General features: G+C 49.6%; 1 protein-coding gene across 2 annotated transcripts in view; it reads right to left on the bottom strand.

Annotated features, from left to right (window-relative positions):
• The window catches only part of Mideas (mitotic deacetylase associated SANT domain protein), a 68,364-nt gene extending 59,777 nt beyond the window's left edge, over window positions 1-8,587 (bottom strand). The window contains exon 1 of one of the 2 annotated variants that reach the window (XM_021660045.2): window positions 8,432-8,586. The gene's annotated coding sequence lies outside the window, so the exon portion shown is untranslated. Of the gene's footprint in view, window positions 1-8,431 lie in introns of both variants that reach the window. The other variant, XM_060387848.1, reaches the window with a different exon arrangement.
• Between the last annotated feature and the right edge of the window lie 7,265 nt (window positions 8,588-15,852).

Here is a 15,852-nt window from a genome sequence, read left to right on the forward strand (position 1 = left end):
CTGCGACAGCCACCTTAGAGAGGCAGCAGAAGACATCTTGAGCCTCTACCTCCTCTAGCGCAAGACAAGGTCCGGGAGGATGATGGCTCCAGAGGTCCCGCAGAGCTTATGCAGAAGACACATGCATATCCGGTACTTCTCTGCAAGCCTCTTGCTGGCCTTCGGCGGGAAGGTCCAGGAAGGGTAGGGGCAAGCAGAGGCTGTAGACAGACCACAGCCTTAGAGCGAGGCAGCCCTACAAATGTGGGGCTCAGCCCCACATCAAGAACAGGCAACCCAAACACAAGGCCTTCATCTGCAATCCTAGGTGAACAAATTTAAAACCTGCCCCATTAGGGGATCCCATTATCCCGTGGGCACCTACTGGAAGACTGTTCACTGCTTAACCCCATATGGTTATTTCCTAACTTACAGCCCCCATGATCTGCCCAGGAGGCACTCAACAACGGGCGCCTTTACCATGGTCATTTACATTAAACAGGTTCAAAGAGTCAAGCTTATTAGAAGAAAGGAGAGAGACCAGGGCAGGGGAGGGAATGAAGGAAGAGACAGAACATAACGGAGCAAGGACCAAAAAAAAAAAAAAAAAAAAAAAAGGTCCCGTAAACTTGCTGTTCCAATCAAGGGTAAGCATGAGCCAAGAGCCCACGACTGTTGTGGAGGACATCCTAAGGCCATCACTTCAGCACACTGTGTAATTCAACAGCATTTAAAGTCACACACATTTCACACCACACCTCACACTTGATCCGATGTTCACTCTTCTACTAATAGAACAGGTTAAAATAAATTTAAAGGCATGGTGGCAGAGGCAGGCGGATCTCTCTGTGAGTTCAAGGCCAGCCCGGTCTACAAAGTGAGTCCAGGGAAGCCAGGGCTGTTACAAAGAGAAACCTTGTCTCGAAAAACAACAACAAAACAAACAAACAAACCAAAAATCAAATATCAAGAGCCTATACGATCTAGGCATGATGGTGCAAACCTGGAACCACAACACCAGGAAGGCTGCAGGAAGATCAGAAGTTCAAAGCCAGCCTGAACGAACAGCGAACTCTAAGACGGCCTGAACACAATGAAAGACCCAGTCTCAAAAAAGAAGAAGAAGAACAACAACAACAATCATGCATGCTGACATCTGGGTCCCCTAAAGGGCTTTCATGATTAACCTTGAATATATCTGTATTCTTTATCTTATCTACGGAGGATCCCACCAAATTCCATTCTCCCGGGGAAAGATGCTGTATCCTCACCTGGGCTACCAGGCTTCTGTGAACACATGGGACCCACTTTGAACCCCTCCCTGGTGCCAGGGTCAGAGCTCCACAGCTGTTCCCCAACACCGGCCCTATGTAAATCGGCTGTGTCAGGGTGTCATGCCATGCCCCTCTTCGTCCCTCTTGGGAGCTCTGGGAGGGTTTCTCTGTCTTCCTGGCCTGTTTCTCAAGCCACGTTCTGTACCTACCGTACACTAAGTCACTTCGCTGGCCAACTAACCGGTTAGAAAGCTTGGGGGACTTAACAAATGGCTAGCAACTAAAATCAGTTAAGGGCTAAGGGTGTAGCTCACTGACAGAGCAGATGTTGGCACGTGTGAAGCCCTGGGTGGGATACCAAGGGAGAGAGCACAGACAGCCTTCCCGGCTTTCCATCTTTAACGACACAAATCCTGGGTGATGATGTTGTCACCACAGCTGTTATTAAACTAGGGCAGGCAGGTAACAGCCCCTAAGATCCCTCCTTATTTTGCCAAACAGCAGATTCTAAAAAGTACTGACTGACTTAAATTTGACTTGGCTTCAGTTCAAAGATGTTTTTTTGTTTGTTTGTTTGTTTGTTTTTCTTTTTCTTTTCTCTTTTTGTCTCCCTCCCGCCAAGACAGGGTTTCAGCCTTGACTGTCCTGGGAACTCGCTCTACAGGCCAGGCTAGCCTCGAACTCAAGAGATCTGACTGCCTCTGCCTCTCAAGTGCTGGGATTAAAGGCCTGCGCCACCACTGCCTGGCCAAAAATGGTTTTCTATGAAAATCTCAGATCCACCAATATGTAGCCATTAAGAATTTTCAGTAGAGCTGGGTGGTGGTGGCACACGTCTTTAAATCCCAGCAGAGGCAGCTGGATCTCTGTGAGTCTGAAGCCAGCCTGGTCTAAAGAGTGAGTCCCAGGATACCCAGGGCTTCGCGGAGACACCCTGGAGAAAGAGAGACAGAGACGGAGAGACTGAGAGATTTCAACTGCAAGTGGATTCGGTGTGTTCATTGCAGCACTGTTTGCAATGGCAGGGGCTGGGGCTAGTCCAAGCATTCCTCTCTAAGTGGCCAGCGGTATTCAGACAGCAGAACAGGGAAAGTGAGGCGGCCTCACACAGCCTGGGAGAGAACATCTCCAAACTTCTGCATATGGATTCATGTTCCCCTCTGTTTGCTGAGACTGCCTCTGGAGGAGTAGCTGAAAAAGTGCCACGTATGCTCGTGTAGGAGAGAGAAACCACAGGACTGCAAGCGTGGCGAGCACTAGCGGATGGGACCTCTTCAAAATTTATGTAATCAACGTTTATCGAGTTTCTCTTTTTCGCATGTCTGTGAGGTATGCGTGCGTGCGTGTGGTAGGTGCGTCTGTGTGTGTGGTATGCATGCATGAATGTTTGTCCATGTTCACATGCACGGGCAAGTGAACAAGGGCGCTCCTACATGTGAAGGCCAGAGGTTTATGTCAGGCGTCCTCCTCCACTGCCTCTCACCCTCTGCGCTAAGGCAGGGCCTCTCGTCTGATCCCGGAGCTCACTGATTCAGCTAGCCAGTGATCTCATCTGGGATTTCAGACAGGCCATTATGTCCTTGAGTGTGTACTGGGCAAACCCCAGTACTTGCAGGGCAAGTACTTTGTCACCGAGCCATCTCTCCAGCCCCCATATTAATATTTTACAATAGTTTCTGGGCTTTGTGTTGTTTCAGAAAAATCTTTCTCTCGTGATTAACAATACATATTTTCTAATTCTCTTAAATATATGTATATGTCTGTATAGCATAAGTCTGCTGAGACTTATTTATACCCATGTAACATATCATTTGAACTATGCATATATGTGAGCTTTCCAAATAGGAAATGGAAAAACTGGGGGAGGAGAGTCTACTAAATTTTATTTTAAGATTAAAGAATCTACCTTATAGGTGTATTTTATAATGCATAAACTATATGTTGAGTATAAGAAAAGGAAAAGTCTAGGGCTGGTGAGCAGGATCAGCGGGTAAGGGTAGAGCTGAGTTCAATCCTCATGTAAAGGTGGAAGGAGAACACTGACGTCACAGAGTTGTCCTCTGACTCCTACCCATGCACCACGTCACACACAGGCATGCCACACTCACTCATGCACATCATATATACAATATTTTTAAGAAGAAAGGATTAAATTTACAAGGTCAGGTTGTGAGTCACAGCCTAAGAACTGGGTGGAGGCAATGGACCCCCGTGTCCATTTTCCCATGTCAGAGGTTAGCCAGGATCCCCCCAACCTCCCAAGACTCAGTTTTCTACTTTAGCTTTGGAGGTCAGCTCCTGATTACACAAAGCAAGCCTGCAGTCACCTAGGAAATAGCCCAGCTCAAATCTTGCCTCAGGTTCCCTCAGAAGGCCAAGCCAACCTAGAGAATGAGCCTGTGCCCTAAAGGCAGGCCCCAAGGCATTGTGGGGCACCATGGGCAGGACAAACCACCTAAATCAGGTCAAGGAAGAGTGTGCGCCAATGCTGGACTGATACTGTCTGACACCCGGAGAGAAAGCAGTGCTAGACATGGGGAAAATTAATGAGGTGAAGAGTCCGAGGGATCCAGAGAGAAACTAACAGGCAGCGAAGGAAGGCCCAGAAAAGGGTTTGCAAATAAGACCACCAATCATGGGGTTTGAGGCTTAGCTTAGGTGCCTACCTATGCACAAGTAGACAAATTCAGCTATCATCATCACCATCATCACTACCATCATCACAGCCACCACCTCCATCATCACCAACATCATCATCACTGCCACCGCCACCATTATCATCACCATGTTTACCAAAATGTGCTGTAAGTAGAGGAACAGGCCTGGGGGATATAAATATACACAGAACAAGGGTGTCCAGGTTAGTTTCAAATTGATCATTTTCACCTATCTAAACGTACATTGAAAAAAGCTGAAGGGCTAGCCTGAGTGAAACCAGGCTCAAAAGAGAAGCTGAAAAACTTCACCTGGGGCTAAGGTTTGCTTGGGCAGAAGGTCCCAATGGACATTACCAGACTCCCAGGCAGAGGCCACAGGGCAGGGCGGGGAAATGCTTAAGGAAGGAAACATGAACAGGGCAGGAAGAGAGCAGGGCTGAGCCGAGTGGAAGAGAGGAAGAGGGAGGCATTCCAGGCCTCTAGGAAAGCATGAGAGAGGCCAGAACGCTTGCCACCAGTGGCTGGACAAACAGCCACAGCGGGTCACTGGGTCAGGACAGTGAGTTGGGGTAGAAGAACAGCGGAGGCCAGACTTCTATGTGGAAGGCCCTGACCACCAGCCTGGAAGTCCTATCCTTCCCGTGGAGACAGTGCCGAGCCATCGCTGAGCAGCCGGCAAGAAGGAGGATGACCCCTGCGAACAGGCATTTAAGGAAGATTACAGAGCAGCCCTTTATCTGATGCTTATTCAAAGCCCCCATGTGTATTTCAAGTGGCACTTGAGACACAAAGTCCTAACACTTTGGCCCTGTGTCGTGTGGACCAGAAAAAAAGAAGGTTTAAGGGTCTCACAAAGAAATGCTTCATTGAGAACAAGAACTCCAGCGAGGGCTGCTTTATGGAAGGGACCAAGCCTGAGGTTCAGCGCATCTGGAGGATGGCAGCACTTTGTTCAGGGTCTGGAATGTCCTCTTCAGCGAGGGCTGCTCCACCTCCCGTCTTGGAGGTAAGTTGTTTTAACAAAACACTGCGTTGTGCAGGGCCTGGGGCAGCCGAAGGAAGCAGAGAGCTAGAAATAGAAGCTGCAGCTTGGACCGTCTAAAAGGCCTTCTCCACTGAGACCACCTCCTTCACAAAAATCTGCTCCTCCCAGTAGCCTTTTGGTCGGTCCCACCCCCCACCCCCTCTGGAGTTACTGGACACCATAATCACCCGCTGTAGCATTTCCTATTGGAGCAATAAAAGTATTTGTTACGTAGTCGGGTTTTGAGTCAGAGCCTGTTTTCACTGTTGCTTCTAACTGTGCATGGCTAGGCAGCAGGCAGGGCAGCTTAGGGGCCGTGAACTGAGGAGCGACATCAAGCTATAAACCAGCGTTTACGTAAGGTGGGTGAGGAAGTCAGGCCTGCACTTCAGACCACCGCAGGGCAAGTCTGTGAACAGAGGCAAAGCCTGGTAAACCGGGGGAAGGGCCCGAGTTCTGTGTGAAACTCAGCCAGGCTATACTGGGGGGGGGGGACCCTGCTCCAAATGACCCCACAGCTCCGGGCAATGGGACCCTCCTGCCATTCTGCCAGCCACGCCAGGAGGGCCTTTAAGTGTTTCAGGTCTCATCAAGGCACAGGAAGGACGTAAAAGATCATAAACTCACAGTCCTCCTGGTCATGTGGCAAGGGCCTCCACAGACAAGTTCAGTAAAAACCCAATATCCCTGGAACAAGTGGGTTACACAATTCAAGGTAACTCCTGCTGTAGCAGGACTTTTGTTCTAAATCTCATTCCCCTGTGGCTACTGTGGGACTAGACTTTCCAGAACTATCCTGATTTTGCATGTTTTTCCTCCGGTCTCTGAAAGCACACAGATATACCTGGCAGGGACCATGCCCTAATGTTTTGGTCTAACAAACGGTCACCATGCCAGTGACATACAGCTGGCACAAGGCTGGAAACCAGCAGTTGGCTTCCAAGTGAAACGTCACTGTTTGGTTTGGGAAAGCAGCCATCGAAGGAACACCGGCATACTGGAGTCACCAGTACCTGCTGCTCTGAGCCATCTGTGGCACTGCAGGGGATTGGTGCCAGGCAGTCACATGGGAAGTAACGGAAAAGCACCGCCTGGGGAAATCTTCAGCCCAGGACCAACCATAAGACTGATATTTGAGATGACAGAAGGGTGGCCTTGCACAAATCCGGCACGTGCTTTCGGACTCTGTGACAGAAAAATTGTGCTGGTTCTCGGCTACAGTTGATGACCTCAAGAAACTGTTATCCTTCTGCTACGTGCAGGCTGGGCATGAGTATGGGCCACAGAGGATCATATATTTAAACGCTTGGTCCCTTGTTGGTGGAGCTGTTTGGGAAGGACTATGAGGTGTGGCCTTGTTTGAAGGGGTGTGTTGCTGGAAGTAGGTTTGAGGTTTCCAACGGCCATACCAGGCTCAGTGGCCCCACGGCTGGCTCCTCTCTCTGCCTTCTGCTTGTGGAGCAGATGAAAGCTTTCAGCCACTGATCCAGAGCCACGCCTGCCTGCCTGCCTCCCTGCCTGCCTGTTGCCATGTATCCCCACCATGTTGGTCACCCTCCGAAACTGTAAGCAAGTCTCCAATTAAATGCTTTCCTGTGTGAGTTGCCTTGGTTACAGTGTCTCTTCACATCAATAGAAAAGTAGCAAAGACAGCCTGCTTCCTGCAGGGCAGCATTTGAATAGATATAAGAACCCCTGACCTGGCCTGGATGCAGAATTAACCAGAGAGGTAGGTGTAGGGACCACACTAGAGAAAATACGTGAGGTCACCCTCACCCCCCCCACACACACACACCCATCAATAACAGTCTCAAAGCCCCAGCATCATTTCCTTTAGCCACTAAGCATGCTTCCCCTTTGCCCAGAACACAATAAAAGAATTAGGACCCACCTAAATTTCTGCAGCTGATACTCCAAGCTCAAAGTCTGGCTGGCCAGCTCAGACATACATGACCTCTGATTCTTCCTTATAGCTAGCCCCAATCCTGCTACCCGCGCGATTCTGCTATTTCAAACAGCCTTTCCGCTAAGGGAGGGTTGATAGTCATCTCCCATCTCCTTTTCCTGCTGACGTCATCCCACATTTTCTCAGGACAAGTGAAGGTACAGTTCCTGGCACGGTTTTCAGGCCGCCCAAGATATTTATTCTAGTAGCGAGTACTAGAAAGGGCCTGCTGTCCTGAGTAGGCTCCAAACTCTCAGGACATCAGTAAGTTGTCAGAGATTACAGAACAGGCAAGGAAACAAATCACCCAGAAAAAAAATAATAATAATAATTAAAAGGGTAAAAAGAAGTTGGGGACTGGAGTTCTGGCCCAGATCTTTCCCTAAGCATTTGCAATGCAAATCTGCGTTTTATTCACCACCACCAAGACCTTGCACAATAGCGAGTATGTGTGTGTGTGTGTGTGTGTGTGTGTGTGTACACGTCCACGCCAACAAAGCCTGACTGTGCAATCACGCTGTAATTACAGACCGGCAGGAAGCTGCTGCTAGGGACTGCACCATCCAACCTCCAGACATCCCATCTCTCCAAGTGTCCACGGCCTGTACAAACATTCCTGCACACACCGAGTCCCCGCCGCCGCCTGCTCCAGATTCGAGCACAAACCAGGGGGCCTGGTGGTCGGCCACCGGGCCTCGCCAAGGCCCTTGCTACACGGCGAAGATGTCACAAATTTCTCAGCCGTTCTCGAAAGCGCCAAAGCCACGAGGCTACATGGGAGGGAAGCACCTCCAAAGTTCCCAGGCACACTCCTGCACCCCTAGCAGTTTTAGAACACAGAAAAGAACAAGATGCGACGGAGTCCACTGGAAGCGGCTCCCTGGGTTTTATATAGAAAACACTCACAGATGTACGTGGGTGTGCTGACAGTTTTTATGGCTAAATTGCAAAGTGTTAGGCCTTAGAGAGCTTGCTGTTGGGTATGGGGCGTGGTGGGGAGGGAGGTAGAGTGTCGAGTCGGGGCTTGGTTTCAGGGAGACCTGGGAACAACTCGGGTTTTGTCCATTTAGGAAATGGAATAGTCTGTTGACCCAAACTCCGGAGCTGCTCAGCTCTCCCGTCACCGCAAGGCCGAGCAAACAAAAGTAGAGGGAAAGTTCCCGTAACTTCCTTTCTGCAACCTGGCGGAGGGCTGCGTAGAGGAAGGGAACGTTTCCCAGGGAAACACCGGGAACGGCTGGGAAAGCGGCTGCAAAGGAGCCTGGAGAGATGGGGCTCAGGGCGGAGGGCTGGCTCCCGGACGCGGGTCCCCGGGAGGCCCCTCCGGGTTATCCGTGCTCTCGGGGGGTCGCTCCCGGAGAGGGCTGGGCTGCACCCGGGCCGCCCCAAGTCCCGGGTCGAAGCAGCCACCGGCCGAGACCTCCGCCGCCCTGCCTCTCTCCTGCACCCCCACCCCCAGCGCCCCAGGGCCCGGCCGGCGCCGCCAAGCCCGAACCGACCCCGGATCCTTCCCGAGCCCCCGGGAGAAGGGCACGCGGCGCCCGCAGCTCACCTGCACGCTGGATCCCCGGGGCGGCTCCGAGGGCCGGGGGGAGAGGGAGCGAGGCGAGCGCGACCCGCAGACTCAAACTTTGTTGCTCCCGGGACGGCGCAGTCGTCACTTCCTCGCCGAACAGGGCTGTGACCCAGCAGCTAGCGCGGCGGCGCGCAGGGCCCTGCAGCCTCCCGCCCCGCCCGCGCCCCGGCTCCGCGCGCCCCCGCGCCGCCCCGCGCGGCCCCCAGCCCGACCCCCGGCGGCTCCAGCACCCGCCGTGCGCTCGGGGGAAGTGTGATCCGAGGCGCCCTGCTCTCCCTTGGGTGGCGTTGAAAGCGCACGGGCTGAGTTCAAAGGACCCAAGAGGAAAATGTTCCCCACGGTGCCCCCCTCCCCCCGCATACACACACACACACACACACACACACACACACACACACACACACACACACACACAGGGTCCGGAGAGAGGAGATAAAGATTGGGGTATTTGGGCTAGAGAGGTCATGCGTGAAAGCGGAGCACTATTTCCCTAAATAATGCCGGGCCTACTTCAAACCCCACTCTCCTGCCCTCGTGCCCCTTAAAGGTCTACACAGTTGTTCTGTCGCTTTCCCCGGGCTGTCCTCGCAGACGACTTTACCACGCATCTGTGTTTCAGGAACTATGTCATCACCCACGTCGAGTCTGGGAAATAGTCGTCCTGATCCCTTTCTTCTCGCATTTCCACCTCTTCCTTTTGCACGCAAGTCCCAGGGTCTTTGGATCCTGATGCGTTCCAGTGTCAACACAAGATGGAAGTGATTTACAAGGTGGATCCTGAACGGAGGAGCTCCAGGCAATAGTAATTTTGAAGTTTATCATTGCCCAAAATAAATTTTCTCAGCATGTTCAAAATTATGTCAACAGCGCGCTGCCTTCTGAGTCCCTGGTACGAGGTAACAAAGCAGTCAAATTCCTAATTCCCTTCGGCTGGAGAGAGGACTAGGCTAGCCTTTGCTGTGGTTTTCAAAGAAAAAAGAAAAAAAAAAGGAGACAGCCAAAACGTCAGGGCAAGGCTTTCCCAACAGAAACATTTAGCCCCGCTGACGCTTGCCCTGGAAAACAGGGACCCATAAAAGGCCATCAAAGACTTCACCTAAAGCTGGACAATTTTCTCTTTTTTCACCCCAAATACTACTCCTACTAACACATTGACCTGATAATACCTCCCTCCCCATCGTGTGTTTAATCTTCGCACTGAAGCCCAGAAAACCCTAAGCTTGAGTGAAGGTTTTGTGTCAAAAGGTGATGTAAGATAAATGGAAAATGACATCTGGGAAATATTCCCCCAGCCAAGTCTGTTTGATTCCCTCAGGGGAAGCCACAGACACACCCAAAGATTAGAAGCATGTAGACCCAGACCCAGGCTCTCCTGACTGCTCAAATTCTTCCTCCATCTTGCAGCTGCCAATGCACTGGCTCTGACTTTTACTGTTGAACACACAAAATGTACCTTGAAAGGAACACAATATTGCTTTAAGAAGTATATCATTAGACTCAGATGTAATTCTTTGGTGTTTTTATTAATCATACTGTGACGGAGTAAAAAGGTATCACAAAGGTAACTGCCCATTCTAACTCTGGGATAGAAGCCTGGGATGATTTCTTACAGCAGTGATCAGGCTTCTGAGGAAAATGGTGTGACTCCGCATTTGCTAAGACAAGGGCAGAATATTTCTTTGTTCGGTGCCGAGATTCTCAACCCTCTGTAGCAACTTCATGAATATTCAGTATTTCTTCATGCCCGGGAGTAATTAGCAGAGCCCACAAATGTGTGAAGGCCTGACATTCACACACACCACTTTTTCTCAGGACATGTGGAGGACGTGGTAGACAGCTCCCTGCCAGTGATCTCTGCCTCCTGGCATTCACACCCTTACACCATCCCTTCCTAACTCCACTGACTCAGTTCTAACAAACAGAACATGGCAGAAGAAATGGGACGTCCCTTGTGAGAGTGGGTTACAAAGAAAGCTGTGGTTTCCATCCTGGGTGCTCTCCTTCACTCGGTCTTGCTCACTATAGGGGAAGCCAGCCACCACATCCGAAGACAGCCCCTTGCAAAGGTGTTGGGACCTACTAAAAACCATCTGAGTGAGTGTAGAGGAATTTTAATTCAGTGACGTGGTCACACTGGCTGGAATACAGACACACTTTTAATTCCAGGAGACAAAGGCAAGCAGATCTCCGAGTTCAAGGCCAGCCTGGAATAGAGCAAGTTTCAGATAAATAAATGCTTGGGTCCAGTCATGGTGGTACATGCCTTTAATCCCAGAATTCAGGAGACAGAGGCATGCGGATCTCCGAGTACTAGTCAGTTCTGTTCAGGCAGGTCGGTTGAGGGGCATGCAATGGAGTTGAACTTGTGGCAGTTCAGTTCATGGAATTCAAGACAGTTATTACAGGGACGGCTTTACAGAGACAGGTTGTAGAGAGAACAAGCTAGACACAGGTGAAGACAGAATGAGCCAGAGTATGAGAAGGATCCAGGAGATCAGAACAGTTGCTAGAGTTTGAAACCTAGAGGAAGAAGCAAGATGGATTCAGTCAGCTTGGAGAGGAGTTTTGAGCCAGAACAGACAAGTTGAACCAGCCAACCAGAGTTCAGAAAGAGCTAAAAACGGGTGGACTTATTCAGCAGTAAGTCTCAGAGGCTGAAAATATTCTAGGTCTAGATTAGATTGTGTGGAGGCTAGAGGCTTCCAGGACTAGGCCTAGACTAGCAGACCGAGGCAGTCAGCCTTGGAGATGACTATTACCTCAGGCGAATAAAAGATACTTTTACAAGTGAGTTTGGAAAAGTGTGTTTCCCTCAGCTCCCATGTTACCCAAGCCTTCTGAAGTCTCTTAGCCAGAGAAGCAGCTGAACAATAATCTCAGTAGTGGTGGTGGGTGGCGCATGCCTATAATCCCAGCACTCAAGAGGCAGAGGCAGGCAGATCTCTAAGAGTTCAAGGCCAGCCTGGTCTACAGAGCTAGTTCTAGGACAGCCAGAACTACCAAAACAAACAAACAAACAAGAACAAACCCACACCAATAGCCTCATCCCAGCTAAGCTATCTGGATACCTGACCCGCAGAAACTGTACAAGTTCAAGCGTTTGCTTTCTCGAGCTGATCTGTGTTTAAACACATGGTTGCACAAGTGTGTGCATGTGACACCGGAGACTGAACCCAGTCCCTTGAGTACTCTAAGCAAGCGTCCTACTGCTGGACCACTTCGGCATCCCCAGGCAAGCTGCTGTGCTTTAGGTGGTTGTTGCACAGCTCCAAAGTCAACACCTGGGACAGCCTCACATGCCCTTGGCGACTCCTGCTCTGCAAAACCAGGTCCTTGCGCAGATTTAAGTATAATACCTGCAGCTGAGCCTTCACCCCTTTTGCAGAACAGAGGTTATCTTTCCATTTAAACTAGGTCAGAGGGTGTGGAGTGCTGCTCCGTCCCCGGCAGCCCTGGCGTCGTCAGGCGTCTCCTACTTCACAACACAGGCAGATGCCTTTGAGTCACGAGAATTTACATCTGTCCAGGCATCCCCTTCTTCCTCCCTGGGAATCTACACTAGTTTCTGAGATCCTGGCACACAGGAGTTAGGCTTTCCACTCTAGAAGGAAAACATGACAGAAGTGACTTAGACTCTGGCAGCCACGAAGGGTAGGTAGGTGGTTGGTTGGAGAAGGATCTGAAAACACAGAAATTGGCTGGGGGTGCAGATCAGTGGTAGAGCACTTGCCTGGCACATATGAAGCCCTGGGTTCAATTCCCACGAACCGCCAAAAAACAAAACAGAAAAATAAAGAAAAGAAAGCTATGCTACTTTGGGCTACAGAACATAGCCCAAGGATGGAATGCTTCCTTGGCAAGCCTGCAATCTTGTGTTTGATTCCCACCAAATATATATACATATATGTATAATATATATACATATATTATGTTGCTTTATTGTTTATATATACATATATATCTATACACACATATATAAACAATAAAGCAACATAATTAAATTTAAAATAAAAACTAAAAGCCATGCCTGGTGACATAGGCCTGAAAACCCAGCTATTCAGGAGGCTGAGGAAGGAAGGAAGGAAGGGCAAATTTAAAGCCATCCTGGGCAACTCAGTGAAATCCTGTCCCAAAATAAAAAATAAAACAAGGATATAACCCAGGGTTGGGGTACTCAGCTTGCTTCCCCAGGGCCTGATGGTCAATCAATCCTCAGTACTGTAACAATAAAGAAAATGGTAATAATAAATACACAAACTAGAAAGAAACGTGTGTGTTTGTGTGTGTGTGTGTGTGTGTAGATCCTGAAAGCGCAAGCCACTCACTCTGATAAGAATCGCTTCCCTGCTGCTTCCAGGCTGAGGAGAACAGGCTGCCCACGTGACTGGGTCTTTCGCTCAGCATACTTCCTCTCTGGCAGGAGCATATTATTTACTTTTAAAATAACAAAACAAAGTTTTAGGAAGTAGGAAAGCTGTCAGCCTCCTTTAGGCCCGTCAGGGCAAGCATCTGCCTGTGATTGCCCTAATGTTCCCTCTCCTCAGCCCCTCCTGCAGAGACTGGCTATTGGACAGGCCATTTCTGGTTTCCCTCCAGAGACACCAGGCTCTGATTTTTCTCATGTGCAGTGGCTGCAACCTCTGTGTTGCTATGCCGTCATCTGGTTGCTATGACTCGTGAGGTGGTGAATGTGCCAGAACGTGAATCTATTAATTTAACAGGAACTGGGCTCAGCACATATATTCCTTGTTAGATCATCTGCTTTGCTCCCTAAACCACATCCAACGTCCTCAGCAATGGGCGTGTTTCCTGGAGTCTGCTTCTGCAAAAATGTCAAATGCCCTGGCTTCTGAGGGTTCCCAGTTTTGTGTGGTTAAATTGCCAAGATGGAGAGGAAGGCAAAAAGATCAGTTTAAGATCTAACCTCCCTGGTCCTCATTCTTTATGAGTTTAGGTCTTCTCTGCAGGAGAAGCATTCACTGATGTTTACAGGAATGCCTCCCCCTCCCACCCACACCCCGTGAACCCCAAGTGCTCACTAGCCAGTTCTGAGCCTCCCACAACCAGGCCAGATGTTGTAGTTCCAAGAAAAGGGATCCTGTCCTTTTCTGTTGACCACAGAGGCATTTTCCATTCATCCCTCAGTTACCATTCGCAGAATACTACTGGGTGTACTAAGGACACAAAGATGAAAGGGACAAAGTCTCTCCCTAGTGGGAGAAAATGACACATACATCACAGAGCAGCAGGAGCAATGTTAAGACTCCAGCTTTGCATAAGGCAGGAGATCTCAGACAAGGGAGTTTAAATCTGGCAAGGCGGGGTCTAACTCACTACCCAGATTTTTTCTTTAAAAACAAAACAAAATGTTAGCTGGGCAAGGTGGCATATTCCTATAATCCCAGCACTCAGGAGGCAGAGGCAGGGGGATCTCTGTGAGTTCGAGGCCAGCCTGGTCTACAAAGTGAGTTCAGGACAGCCAAGGCTACACAGAGAAACCCTGTGTGGAAGGTACAATATAGTGTATTTGCACAGATGAAAATGTCAACTATCCCTCCTAACTTCAGACAGAAGCTTGATGGATCTGGGTGTGTGGAACATTAACAGTCATGCACTGGAGGACCTCTGAGGGGCTGGGCATTAAGGTATCCTCCCATTGCATAGTTTAATGAACTAGCTTCACCCCCGGTGCTTTCTAACTCATCCTTCCTTGGTAAGTCAGAGATGGAGTTCCTTAAGGCCTTTCTTAACAGATCAGAGACCTTCCACCCAGAACAGTGAGGCTAAGCCAGCTCTAAGGCTTAGAAAAGCCCATCCTCTTTCTAGCCCAGGCAAAGGCGGGAAAGGCAAACAGGAGAGACAGGAGAGAGAGAAGCATACCAGGCCTTTTCCTCCTCACCAAGCCTTGAGTGCGGGCGTCACCTAACGCAGTGATTCTCAACCTGTGGGTCATGACTTTTTCACAGGGGTTGCATTATCAGATATCCTGGATATCAGATATTTACGTTATGATTCATAACAGCAGCAAAGTTACAGTTCTGAAGTAACTGTACAGTTCATAACTTAGAGTTATGAAGGAGCAATGGAAGTTATTTTATGGTCGGGGTCACCACAACATGAGGAACTGTGTTAAAGGGTCACAGCCTCAGGAAGGCTGAGAACCACTGTTCAGACCCAGGGGCACTGATGCCGCTCTCCACTAGGGATCTGGGGGGAAAAAACTGTACCTAAGGTTGATTTACACCAAGCCAGGGACAGCCCTGGAAAAGTGAATCTGCTTCTCAAACCTAAGGAAGCAGACAGAGAAGGTAGACAACTCCTTAGCGAAGAGCACTTCTTACTCTTCCAGAAGACCTGGGTTCGATTCCCACCACCCACACTTCCTTATCTCCAGTTTTACAGGATCCGATAGCCCTTTTCTACCACCAAGGGCAGGAGACACGCCCATTGTTCTCATACATACCCGTAGTAAACAAAACACACATGCATACACACACTGAAAATAAATAGACCTTAAAAGAAAGAAAGACAGCATCTCTGAACTGAGCCTTCCCGGCTGCCACCACCTCCCCCACAGCACTGATGCTACGTCACTACATTGGGACATCCCTCGGGGCAAGATGACCCTGCAGCCAGTGCAGGGGAGGATCAGGGTCTGCAGCCAGTGGGAAATCAGAGGAAAATGAGTGCTGACTTGGAAGAGGGAGAAACAAACGCAGAACGGCCTTGTGGGAAAATGGATCACGAGCCTGCTTGCCAACAGGAAGAGAATCCTAAAGCGTGAACAGGAACTCAGGCTACTGGTAGCTCCACGTACTGTAAGGGACAAAGACTCTGCACTGTCCCCAGACTGTCTTCAGGTCCCATCTTTGGTGCAGACTATGTGACCATGGAAGGACTCTGTCTCAAAAACAAAAAGAGAGGGAGGGAGGAAAGGGAGGGAGATTGGTCAGGTGGCCCAGTGGGTAAGGGCACTTGTTGCCAAGCCTGATGACCTGAGTTCAGACCTTGGAACACACGTGGTAGAAGGAGACCCAATTCGCACAGGTCTTCCTCTGACTTCCGCGCACACATAAAATGAATAAATAACAAAGAAAGAGAAGGAAGGAGAAGCTGGGATCATGAGCCAGTAAGCGAAGTTGGTTTCTCGAAGCTGGAAAAAGGAGGGGAAGAAGCAAATTCTCCCTCAGGGTCTCAGAAGGGTGCATAGTCTTGCCAAGCGATCCTGTGCTGGACCTTTGACCTACAAAACCACAAGGCTGATAAGAGCAAATAATAAATAAATCCTATGTTATTTTAAGCGAACACATTTCTGGTAGTTTGTTACAGTCACCGTAGAGCGTGAATAACGCGGAGGCATTGACTTTCTAAATGTTTTCTGGAAGATGCTCATGCTG

This window comes from Meriones unguiculatus, chromosome 7 (assembly GCF_030254825.1).
Source record: "Meriones unguiculatus strain TT.TT164.6M chromosome 7, Bangor_MerUng_6.1, whole genome shotgun sequence".
Lineage (NCBI taxonomy): Eukaryota > Metazoa > Chordata > Mammalia > Rodentia > Muridae > Meriones > Meriones unguiculatus.